We start from the raw sequence: 12,650 nt of genomic DNA on the forward strand, positions 1-12,650 counted from the left end.
AGGTAAGTCCTTGCCTCCCCACGCTAGACTGCATTGCTGGGTACCCCGTGATTTTCAGCTGCTCCGGCTCCTGTGCACTCTTCCAGGATTTCCTTTATGCACATCCAAGCCTGGGTCCCCGACCCTCTCACCTGCTGTGCACAACCTTCTGAGTTGTCCTCCGGCGTCGTGGGACTCTCTTTTCTGACTTCGGGTGGACTCCGGTTCACTCCTCTTCTAAGTGCCTGTTCCGGTACTTCTGCGGGTGCTGCCTGCTTCTGTGAGGGCTCCCTGACTTGCTGGGTGCCCCCTCCGTCTCCTCATCCAAGTGGCGACATCCTGGTCCCTCCTGGGCCACAGCAGCATCCAAAAACCCTAACCATGACCCTTGCAGCTAGCAAGGCTTGTTTGCAGTCTTTCTGCAAGCTTCTTCACAACGTGGGACATCCATCCTCCAAAGGGGAAGTTCCTAGTCCTCTTCGTTCTTGCAGAAACCAAAGCTTCTTCCATCCAGTGGCAGCTTCTTTGCACCCTCAGACTCTTGGACTTGGTCCCCTTGTTTCACAGGTACTCAGGTCCGGAAATCCACTGTTGTTGCATTGTGGTGTTGGTCTTCCTTGCAGAATCCCCCTATCACGACTTCTGTGCTCTCTGGGGGTTATAGGTGCACTTTACACCTACTTTTCATGGTCTTGGGGTGGGCTATTTTTCTAACCCTCACTGTTTTCTTACAGTCCCAGCGACCCTCTATAAGCTCACATAGGTTTGGGGTCCATTCGTGGTTCGCATTTCACTTTTGGAGTATATGGTTTGTGTTGACCCTATACCTATGTGCTCCTATTGCAATCTACTGTAACTTTACACTGCTTGCATTACTTCCTTTTGCTATTACTGCACTGATGACAAGATGTTAGAAAGGGAACTCAATAAGTTGAGAGTGGAAGAGACCAGGCTGAAGCTTAAACAGCAACAGCTGGCTCTAGACAGGGAATCGCTAGACTTAGGAAAAGAGACAGAGGTTGGGGTTTGGACCCCATGGTGGCAGCAGCAGTATTCCTGATAGCAATCCTGTGAGAGAGCATGATTCTAGGAATCTGCATAAGATAGTTCCCCCTTACAAGGAGGGGGATGACATTAACAAGTGGTTTGCTGCACTTGAGAGGCCCTGTATGGTACAGGGGGTCCCTCAAAGGCAGTGGGCTGCTATCCTATGGCTATCTTTCAGTGGAAAGGGTAGGGATAGGCTCCTTACTGTGAACGAAAGTGATGCCAATAATTTTACAGTTTTGAAGAATGCACTCTTGGATGGATTTGGCTTAACCACTGAACAATACAGGATTAAGTTCAGAGAAACCAGAAAAGAGTCCTCACAAAACTGGGTAGACTTTGTTGACTATTCAGTGAAGGCCTTGGAGGGGTGGTTACATGGCAGTAAAGTTTCTGACTATGAAAGCCTGTACAATCTAATCCTGAGAGAGCATATTCTGAATAACTGTGTGTCTGATTTGTTACACCAATATCTAGTGGACTCAGATCTGACCTCTCCCCAAGAATTGGGAAAGAAGGCAGACAAATGGGTCAGAACAAGAGTGAACAGAAAAGTTCATACAGGGGGTGACAAGGATGGCAAGAAGAAGGATGGTAAGTCTTCAAACAAGGGTGGGGACAAATCTAAAAATGAGTCTTCATCAGGCCCACAAAAACACTCTGGTGGGGGTGGTGGGTCCAAATCCTCTTCTAATCAAGTAAAGAAACCATGGTGCTATTTATGTAAAGTAAAAGGCCATTGGACAACTGATGCCAGTTGTCCAAAGAAAAGCACCAAGCCTCCCACTACCACAACCCCTTGTTAGGAAACTATTTTTCAACCCTCCCCAGAGTGGCGCAAAGAAAACACAAACACCAGGCAAGGCTCCGGAACAGATTAAATGTGTCTTGAGGTACCAAGGTTTATTGGCATGCCAAGGCAGAAGGCAGACGCACATCCCAGTGTTACGTCTTACAAGCTGGCATCTTCTGCCCTGAAGCATATAAGTCAGGCACTTATATATGTTAATAAGTGCTGTCACAGCACAACCCCAAAAGGGGACACAGTCCAAACATGGGCACGCACATACAAAAGAAATGCTGCATACACAAAACTTAAAGTCTATAGTATAAAAATATACATAATGCAGTGTGAGCATGAACACGTGAACAGACAACAGGTGGTCCCTAAAGAAAAGGGGGCTGGGTTGCTGACTGGCTGAACTAAAAGTGCGATACCGAGCTAAACTTAACAACGTGGCTTGGAGAGGTTTGTTTGTACAACTGGCATAGGTGTCAGAGAGGTCAGTAGGAAAGTCTTACTGGGATTCAGATAATGGAGGAGAGAATTGGAACTAAAGTATCATATCTATAGGTACATACATGTGAATATATATTTTTCCCGACAATCTCTCCTTTTTGATAGTAATATCATACTTAATTGCAAAAAATATATATATACATTGCAGAAGCATAGTAATAACGTATCAATAAAAATACATATCTTCGGATGGCATTACACATTTTGTTTAGATGAAACACATATTTTGTCATCTAGGTATACACCTATGAGGTATTCATTATTTAAACATAGACAAAATGATATGCTAGTATCCAATGCATTCATGTGTTATGGGTCTATAGCAATTAAATCAAACATTTCTTTATGTGCTTCCTCTACATCTTGTTGTATTCTAAGATATCTGTGGGCTAGCTCCTGCTCTGTAGGAGGGAGAAATTTAACTGCAGAAATTGAATAGCTGCTTTTACTACAGAATTGCTGGAGCAGGGCAAAAGTTATAGATATAGATATGAAGTCTTTCTGTTACTCAGTTCTAAGCTACTTTCTCTAATTGTCAGTGAAGCAATGGCACGCAGTGTGTTGTCCTCTGCTTCTCCTACTGGTCTGCAGTCGTTTTGTTCAGGGTCCGCTTCATGGACCTGCCCTGCGGTGTCCTCTTCAGTCTATTTTTCTGCAAGTGTGACTATCACCTTTCTTCGAGACTACGTTGTGTGCTTCCCTCAACTGCATCAGTTGGTGTCACCTGACACTTGATGAGGAGCTCTCAGTGTGGTTCTTAGGAATGGTTTGGTCTGTCTTCCCCTTTCCTGGTATGTTGCGCTGCTGCACAGGTTGCAGGTGCTTATCTGTTGCAGGCACGTCGGTCTTGGTTGTTGTTGGTGCGGATCAGCACCTAGTGCCGTGAATCCATTCAGGACGTCCCGGTACCTTCACTGCCATCCGCGTCACCAGGAGTACGAGGTGTGGTCCAGTCCACCTAGAACTAAGAGAAACATCTTTTATTTTTCTCACCATGACTGTGTCTCCAGCTTTAAAAGGATGTGTGGACTCTGAGGACGGATGGGGCAAAGCTTCCTTCACCTGGAGATGGTGATGCCTCAAGACTGATGACAATTTTATAGCATAGTCAGAAATGTTTTCATCTGTCCACAGCAGTGCTGCTTGAGATGCTTGGAGAGGCAACCTCAACCCCACAGACATAGGCCGCCCCATCAGTACCTCATGGGGGGACGAAAGGGTTGTCCTAGATGGAGTTGCCCTTATGGCATGCAGCACTAAAGGAAAAGCATCAGGCCATTTCAGGCCTGTTGCATCAGTTGTTTTTGCTAATCTATTTTTTATAGTGGAGTTCCTCCTCTCCACCTGTCCTGAACGTTGGGGGTGGTAAGGGGCATGCAGTTTCCTCTCTATTCCTAAACATTCACACATCTTTTGCACCACTGCAGCCACAAATTCACCCCCACTGTCGCTATTAATACCCTGGGGGACCCCAAATCGGGGTATGATATCTTTCATCAAGCATCGCACCACAGTTGCGGCATCATTCTTCCTTGTGGGAAACGCCTCCACACATTTTGAAAATTGATCCACACACACCAGCAAATATTTGAATCCATTCACTGGGGGCATACAGGCAAAGTCTATTTGGACATTGGTAAACGGCCCCTGTGGTACTGGTAAGTGATCATTTGTAGCAGGGGACCGGCCTTTAGTATGTTGGGCACAGACAAGACATTGGGAGCAGAATTGTGCAGTGAAGGCTGTTATCCCTGGTGCAAACCATTCCAGTCTAATTAGCTCATTCATCCCCCCTTGTGCCATGTGAGTGGGTCCATGAGCAAGCCTTGTAAGGGGAAGGAACATACTACGTGGAGCCACAAGTCTACCATCCTGGTGGACCCATAATCCCTCATCATTTTGCAAACACCCAGCATCAATCCACACTCTTTCCTCAGCTAGTGTTGCAGACCATTATGCTTCCTTTGCATCAGCTAGCAACAATTGTCTCTGAATAAGCTGAATTTCTTTAATGCTTTTTGCCATTAAGGGCACCCTTTGTACTGGCTGTAACATGCTTTCTCTTGCTGCTGTGTCAGCCATGGTGTTTCCTCTGGCTATCTTGGTGTTAGCCCCTGTATTTGCCTCGCATTTTATGACTGCTATTCTGTTGGGTAGTAGTATTCCTTTTAACAAGTTCTTTACCAAAAGGCCATTTTGGATGGGGTGCCCTGCTGCTGTTATGAAACCACGATACTGCCACAGCTGGCCAAAATTGTGGACAACTCCAAAGGCATAATGTGAGTCAGTATAAATGTTAACAGTTTTCCCCTCGGTTAGGATGCATGCTCTTGTTACAGCATACAGCTCAGCTTGCTATGCAGATGTGCCAGGGGGCAGAGCTGCACTTTCAATTATGGTGTCTACTGTTGTTATTGCATACCCTGCTCTGTAATTGGTGGCTGTTAGTTTACTGGAGGAACCATCAGTGTACCACTCATAGTCTGCCTTTTCTAAATGTGTCTGTTGTAAATCTGGTCTGGGTGTGGTGCATGTTCCTTCAACCTCAACACAATTATGGTCAGGGGTCTCATCAGAATCACCTATGGCAGGTAATAATGTTGCCAAATTAACAGGGGGCATTTTTTAATGGTAATATTAGTGTTAGATACCAACGTGACCTCATAACCCGTGCGCCTGGCTGCCGAAAAATGCTGTGTTGCTGCTGATGACAACAACAACTGTACCGAATGTGGCACATAAACAATACAAGGGTAGTCCATCACAATGGGAGCCGCCCTCTCTACCATCACAGCGGCTGCCGCCACTGCTGTCAAACAGGCTGGATGCCCAGTCACTGCCGAAGGCAAAGTCACAGAGTAATATGCCACAGGTCTTTTTCCAGAGCCATGCTGCTGTGTCAGTACACCATTTGCAATGCTGTCTTGCTCTGACACATAGAGATGGAAGGGTAGTTTGTAATCAGGGAGCCTCAATGCTGGCGCATTACACAATGTCCCTTTCAGTTTCTTGAAACATTCTGCAAGTTCATTAGTCCATACAATGTTGTTGGGTGCATCTTGTAGTGTGCATTTCCTCAAGAATGCATCATAGGATCTGTACTCATGGATCCACTGGCGGCAGTAGTTCATTATCCCCAGGAAGGACATCATTCCTTTCTTGGTGGACGGTGGCTGCATGCTTTGAATCATTTTTATTCTGTCAGGTGATATGCAGCGCGTACCTTTGGATACCACATAACCAAGGTAAGTCACCTCTTTTTGGCAGCACTGAAATTTTGACAATGAGGCTTTGTGTCCTCTCTCCTGGAGGTGGTTCAGCAGAGCTACAGTGTCTTTTTCACAAGCCTCTAGTGATGGGGATGCCACAAGGAGATCATCAGCGTACTGCAAGATGACACTGTCGCCTTCCAGGTGTAGGCTGTCCTGGTCTTTCTTGACTGCCTGCGCATAGACCGCGGGACTCTCTGTGAAGCCTTGGGCCAGTCTTGTGAAAGTGTACTGGGTATCTTTTATTGTGAAGGCAAAGAGGTACTCACTCTCTGGATGGACTCTAATACTGAAAAACACACTTGCGAGACTTAACTGAAACGTACTTTGCTTCTGCAAGTATAGAAGATAATATAGTATTGGTGTCAGGCACAATAGGTGCTAAGAGAACCACGATGTTGTTTATCTGGTGTAAATCCTGTATGAATCTATATTGCCCACTGTTGCCCTTGGGCAATGGAATTATTGGACTATTACACGGGCTACGCATATAAGGTAGTTCTGCATTTTCCTTAAGCGTTACATTATGGGGAGGGTGTGTTTTTAAATATTTTGCCTCATTTTTGTGTTTGCTCAAACCTCTGAGTTCAGTTGTTCTAGGACCTTGTTTTCAGTCAGCTGTAAAGTCATATTCCTTTCAAGTTTGTCAAAAACTACAGCCCTGTCGTTTCTGAGCATACACAACATTCAACACCATCCTTCTCCATCTCCCAACACAGTCCCAACTCCCAAAGGAAATGTAAAATTCTTAGTTACCACGGGGCCCAAATTTGTAGGGTAGAATCCTGGTGCTACAGGTATAGACGTGTTGTTCTGAAGCTGGCCCTATAAGAATTTCTCTTCCTGTGGTCCTAGGTCAATGCTCACTGCTGCAGTTTGCGCTATGTTAATCAATTCTAACCTGCGCTCAGGTGCTTGTAAGTAAATCCCATTTCTTGAAAGCATATACTGTTGCAGAAATTGTGGCAGATGAGGTATACCCACAGCTAATTGGTGGGGCACATCCATATTGAAATTAAGAAATCAACCATTTTATCTCCTACCTTAGTTGGAAACATTGTATTCTCTTCAGATGTGTCAGATACCTCCATCATAAAGCACCGGGTTCATCGGTTTTCCGCTGCATGGGTCATGTCTCTCTCTGCGTCATCCTATGTTCCTACTTGTTTTCTCTGTAAAGCGTTCCTCATGTAGTGCTTTTTCTTCTGTAAGCCTCTTGGCATGGGCAAGAATAACACTGATCCCTACTCTTGTCTCCTTGCTGGTATCCTTGCCCTCCATCTTATCTATACTGTGCCCCTTGATAATGTTATTCAATAATGTAAGTCCTACCTTGCATATCTCCTACAAAGGTACTATTCCTCAAGAAAACAGCAAAAACTCTGCCGTCCTTAATAGAATCTGCAATTCTTCCTTTATCCAGTCTTGTTAGTTGCATAGTGACGGTCCCTCAAGGAAGTTACAATCCAGTGAGACAATGGCTCCTTCTTTTAGTTATGTTTTATTGACACTGAAAAATGCATCATAAGGGGGTCAATCAGTTTCATTTTAGGACCTAGAATGGACCTATGGTGTTCAATTTAGTTTCAAGAGGGCTGAATCAAAGCCAGAAATGTATTGCTACCACTCTGCAAAATTCTTCCATTTATTAAATGTATTTAAATTACTAATGATGATATTCTAAAACAGTTTACATGTATTCAGCATCAATTTGACCCTCTTTTTACTAAGCAGAAGGACTTTCTTTCATATATTAGCTCTTTTTACCTAGTATGTTCTGGTTTGTATATTACTTGAAGTGGGTTCTCCTACCATGGAATAGTTAGAAAATGTAGGAAATTAAGTTATTCTTAACCTACTCTTCAAAATTACAAGCATACATTATATATTTTTTCTTTGGTCTGTAGTACCTATTTAGAACAAGTTGCACTCCAGTGTGCCTTTTTTTTTTTTTATTTATTTTTTACTTTTAGTAAATTGTGCTCATTCAGTGTGGTGAGGACTAACATGACACTGCACTGTTTGCACGTGTGTGGAAGAGAGCCGTCTCAAATGAGGACAAAGCTGCAAGCCTCCCTACACAAAGCATCTGTTGCAAACCATAAGAAATAGAAGCAAAACTGCTGAAAAGAAGTAGCCAGTCCTCCAAACTAGCTCACCCTTTTCATTTTCTTTAATATTATTACAAGTGGTATATACTAAATGTACAAATTGCATTAGTACAATTAAAAATGTACATGTATATATACATATGTATCTCATATTTAAAATATGGTGATGACCTGCAGTCATGCTTTCACAGTCTAATGTAGACCCTTCAGCAGTTTGCCAAGCTACGCGTGTGCATGTGTCCCTTTCAAATCATTTAGATAAAACCAGTTTAATCAGTGTACTGCTAAAAATCTGGTGTAAAATAGGACTGTCACAGTTGTCATTACTTATTTGCATAACTTTGAGGAAATAATCAAAGCTACCCTTGAGTATTTTTTTTTTTTTTTTGGTATCAGCAGTGCAAGTCAGGGCTAATTACAGAAGCTTAGCATCTGACACTTAAACCTGCTGTTGTAAATTCACATCCCCTGTCCCAGCACAGTTAACAACTGTTGTTTAGTGTTTTAGTGTTTGTCCTATGTGAGAGTCCCATCAGAGCTCTGCACGGCCAGAAGCATGACTGCTTAACATCCACATTTTCAGTCTTTGGAAAGGTAGGATTTAAACTATGCTGTTTTTGTATTTCTGTGCCATGCACTCTCTACCACCAATTAACATCAGTAGGGAAAGGTAACCTTCCAAATAAATGGCTCAAGAAAATTTAGAATGCCAGTATACGTATAGAAATCCTGTACAAAACGCAGGCCAGGAACTGGGGTACTTGAGAAACAGTGCAACCCTGAGGCCACATTGAAACTAAAGCTCACATTTTAATTTTGTCTCTAAGATACAGAAATATTGGCATTGTTAGAGTTCCCAATTATCCTATTTTGTACTCAAGATATTTACCTATTTAGACCCAGAAATATGAGTGTATAATGTGAGAAAAATGACACAGAAAAGTAGCAGCACCTTAAAAGTGTGCTTGAAATGCAAAACATTAACTGCTTCTTAATAAGATGTTATAACAGAATACTCATGAAAAAGATGATTTAAAATCATTATGTGGACAGAATAATGCAATTCTAATGATGTGCCTTAGCCTTTCTGTCGCCTTACATTGTAGTACACCATGAGAAGAAAGGGGTGCAAACATTTATGGGAATTAGTTACATAGCTCATATTTACAGTAGTGATATTAGACATAATAAACATCATGAAAATGCAAAAAACTATTTTAGTAAAATTAATTTTAAAAATAATTTACATGTGTGTATGTTGAGCAAACATTGTGGTGGTTGGCCATATTCAGCTTTGGTCATTACTGAATAATGTTTTAAGGTTTTCAAGCTGTAGCTTCACACTGTAATAAGTGTTTATTCAGAATTTACATTTTAGGTTGATCTCTTTATTGCTGCGAACATGATCCCTTACTGAATCATAGAAATGTTTATTTTATCCTTTAGAAATAAGTAATTATTTCCCATCCAACCACAAATATATTTGACAGGTCTTTTTTTTTTTTAAAGTAGTTTACCAAGTGCTCAGGGCCAGTAAATTAAATGCGAAAGTGGGCGGTAGTACTGGTTGTGCCACCCTGAGATGTAGCCTTTCAAAACCTGTCTCAGGCTTGTCACTGCAGCCTGTGGGCGCAGTTTACTGCTACTTTGACCTAGCATTTAAAACTGTTTGCCAATCCGTAAAAATCCCTTTTTGCTACATATAAGTCTCCCCTAAGGTAGGCGCTAGGTTGGTGGGGCATGTACTTTTAAGTTTACATGTCCTGGAGGTGTCACGCAGAAATTCTTTTTTTTTTTTTTTTTTTTCACTACTGTGAGGTTTACTCCTCTTAAATTGAGTGCACTTTTACCATTAAAGTTAGTTTTATCATCACTATGTTATTAATGTCACTCCTAAAATGTAGATATTTGTCTGCTGTTACAGTTTTGTGTGCATGCAGCCTGTCTTTAATACCCAGGCTTTGTTACAGCTCCACTCTGCTTTCCCTCTCTCTGTCCACATTAGCATGCAAACTAGTTTACATTTGTTACACAGTCTGTGTCCTTCTTACCTTGCTCTATGGGGCTATCTGATCAAAACATTTCTCTCCTGTCATCTCTTTAAACAACTTTTTAGTCTTTTTCAGCATTCTAGGGCTTACCACCATTACGTTTCCTTTAGACTTGCCGCTGCCCATTGTGCCCTTCCCTCTCAATTTTACAATCTGGAAAAAATAAACACAATGGTTGTATCCTGCTAAAAAAAATTGTTAAACAGGAAAAAAAAAAGTTACGCAGTGGTGGATAGACAGAGAGATAGAGAAAACAGGAGCTGTTGACAATTTAGAGGCACAACATAAAACATTTTTCTTGTCTAATGCAGTGCTGCACTACTTTACATGTAATTCAAAAACATTGCAATGAAACATAGTGGCACATTTACACTTAAACAATACATAATTCAAATACAGCCATTGATCAATGACAGACTATTTGTTTGTGCACATTTCAAAATCATTTCCTGTGTTCCGGTGCCAGCTGATCAAATGCTTCCCAAGCTACACTCCAGGAGGGTTTTAATTAATTAATTATTTTATTTATTTTCTCTCTGGGATTCCCGTAAAACAAAAACAAAATTCTCTTCTTTCTGTTCAGGATCTCCTGCGTGGAATTACAATTCACCGTACGAATTTGCCACTATCATTTAACGCAATGATACGGATAACTTTGTTACTCCTCAGTCACCTATTTAAGAAAGAAATTATCTTCTGTCTGGCCAGGTTCTCCTGCGTGGTATTACAATTCGCCGTATGAATTTGCCACTATCATTTAATGTAATGATACGGGTAACTTAGTTACTCCTCAGTCACCTATTAAATAGCCAGCTATATTTTTATTTACATCAATCCCCAGTTTAACTCTTAGCTAAGCGTTGAAAGGCCACAACAAAGGCATTTAATTAACTTACCAGTGGTGGCATTTCACGCATCCCACTTCTGATGCCATTTGTTAGGAAACTATTTTTCAACCCTCCCCAGAGTGGCGCAAAGAAAACACAAACACCAGGCAAGGCTCCGGAACAGATGAAATGTGTCTTGAGGTACCAAGGTTTATTGGCATGCCAAGGCAGAAGGCAGACGCACATCCCAGTGTTACGTCTTACAAGCTGGCATCTTCTGCCCTGAAGCATATAAGTCAGGCACTTATATATGTTAATAAGTGCTGTCACAGCACAACCCCAAAAGGGGACACAGTCCAAACATGGGCACGCACATACTAAAGAAATGCTGCATACACAAAACTTAAAGTCCATAGTGTAAAAATATACATAATGCAGTGTGAGCATGAACACGTGAACAGACAACAGGTGGTTCCTAAAGAAAAGGGGGCTGGGTTGCTGACTGGCTGAACTAAAAGTGCGATACCGAGCTAAACTTAACAACGTGGCTTGGAGAGGTTTGTTTGTACAACTGGTATAGGTGTCAGAGAGGTCAGTAGGGAAGTCTTACTGGGATTCAGATAATGGAGGGGAGAATTGGAACTAAAGTATCATATCTATAGGTACATACATGTGAATATATATTTTTCCCGACACCCCTACTGCAACCTCTAGTGCCCCTAGTAATAGCAGTGGTGGTGGGAGCAAACCTACTAATAGCCAATCCAAGAAAGTAGCTGGGCTCACTTTTGGTAATTTAGTTGGGGTTGGTCTTGTTAGGGAGACCACAGAGGCTGTGCTAGTCTCTGAAGGTGCCATTGATTTGGCCACCTTGGTTGCTTGTCCTCTTAATATGGATAAGTACAAGCAACTTCCCCTAATCAATGGTGTTGAGGTTCAGGCCTACAGGGACACAGGTGCCAGTGTTACCATGGTAATAGAGAAACTGGTACACCCTGAACAACACCTACTTGGTCACCAGTACCAAGTGACAGACGCTCATAACAACACTCTTAGCTACCCCATGGCTGTTGTGAATCTCAACTGGGGGGGGGAGGGGGCTACTGGTCCAAAGAAAGTTGTGGTTGCCTTAGATTTACCTGTAGACTGTCTACTAGGGAATGATTTAGAGACATCAGCTTGGGCAGAAGTGGAATTGGAGGCTCATGCAGCAATGCTGGGCATTCCTGGGCATATTTTTGCTTTGACAAGGGCTCAGGCCAAAAAGCAAAAAGGACAGGGTGACTTAGATCCTGGAACAATGGACCAAGTGCTCCCTAAAGCTACGGCTAGTAAGGGTAAATCCCTACCCACTATCCCTCCCTCTACAGATGATTCAACTTCTGAGGAAGAAGAATTTCCCCCCTGTGCAGAACCTTCACCAGAGGAGCTGGCAGCAGACACTGCTGAGCTTTTGGGTGGAGGGGGGCCTGCCAGGGTGGAACTGAGTGTGGCACAGCAATCCTGTCCCACATTAGAGGGTCTAAGACAGCAAGCTGTCAAACAGCAAAATGGGGATGTCTGTGACTCACATAGAGTTTACTGGGAGGACAACCTCTTGTACACAGAGGCAAGGGGTCCAAAACCTGGAGCAGCCAGGAGATTGGTCATTCCCCTGCAGTACAGAGAGTTCCTCCTAACTCTGGCACATGACATTCCTTTGGCTGGACATTTGGGTCAGATTAAAACATGGGAAAGGCTTGTCCCCCTGTTTCACTGGCCTAGGATGTCAGAGGACACAAAAGACTTTTGTAAATCTTGCGTGACCTGCCAAGCCAGTGGCAAGGCTGGTGGCACCCCAAAGTCTCCCCTTATTCCACTGCCTGTGGTTGGGGTTCCCTTTGAAAGGGTAGGGGTTGACATAGTTGGCACCCTTGACCCTCCTACTGCTTCAGGCAATAGGTTTATCTTGGTGGTAGTGGACCATGCCACAAGATATCCTGAAGCAATTCCTCTAAGGACCACTACAGCACCTGCAGTGGCAAAAGCCCTCCTGGGAATCTTTTCCAGGGTGGGTTTCCAAAAGA

At 43.0% G+C, this 12,650-nt stretch overlaps 1 long non-coding RNA gene across 1 annotated transcript; it reads right to left on the reverse strand.

The window, feature by feature from the left end:
- Positions 1-1,908: 1,908 nt before the first annotated feature.
- LOC138249243 (uncharacterized) lies at positions 1,909-9,937 on the reverse strand. The gene is made up of 2 exons (XR_011194808.1): positions 9,848-9,937; positions 1,909-3,290 (listed from the first exon to the last, which is right to left on the reverse strand). It is a non-coding gene; the product is annotated as an uncharacterized lncRNA (long non-coding RNA).
- Between the last annotated feature and the right edge of the window lie 2,713 nt (positions 9,938-12,650).

The sequence above is a fragment of the Pleurodeles waltl genome, chromosome 8 (genome assembly GCF_031143425.1).
Source record: "Pleurodeles waltl isolate 20211129_DDA chromosome 8, aPleWal1.hap1.20221129, whole genome shotgun sequence".
NCBI lineage: Eukaryota > Metazoa > Chordata > Amphibia > Caudata > Salamandridae > Pleurodeles > Pleurodeles waltl.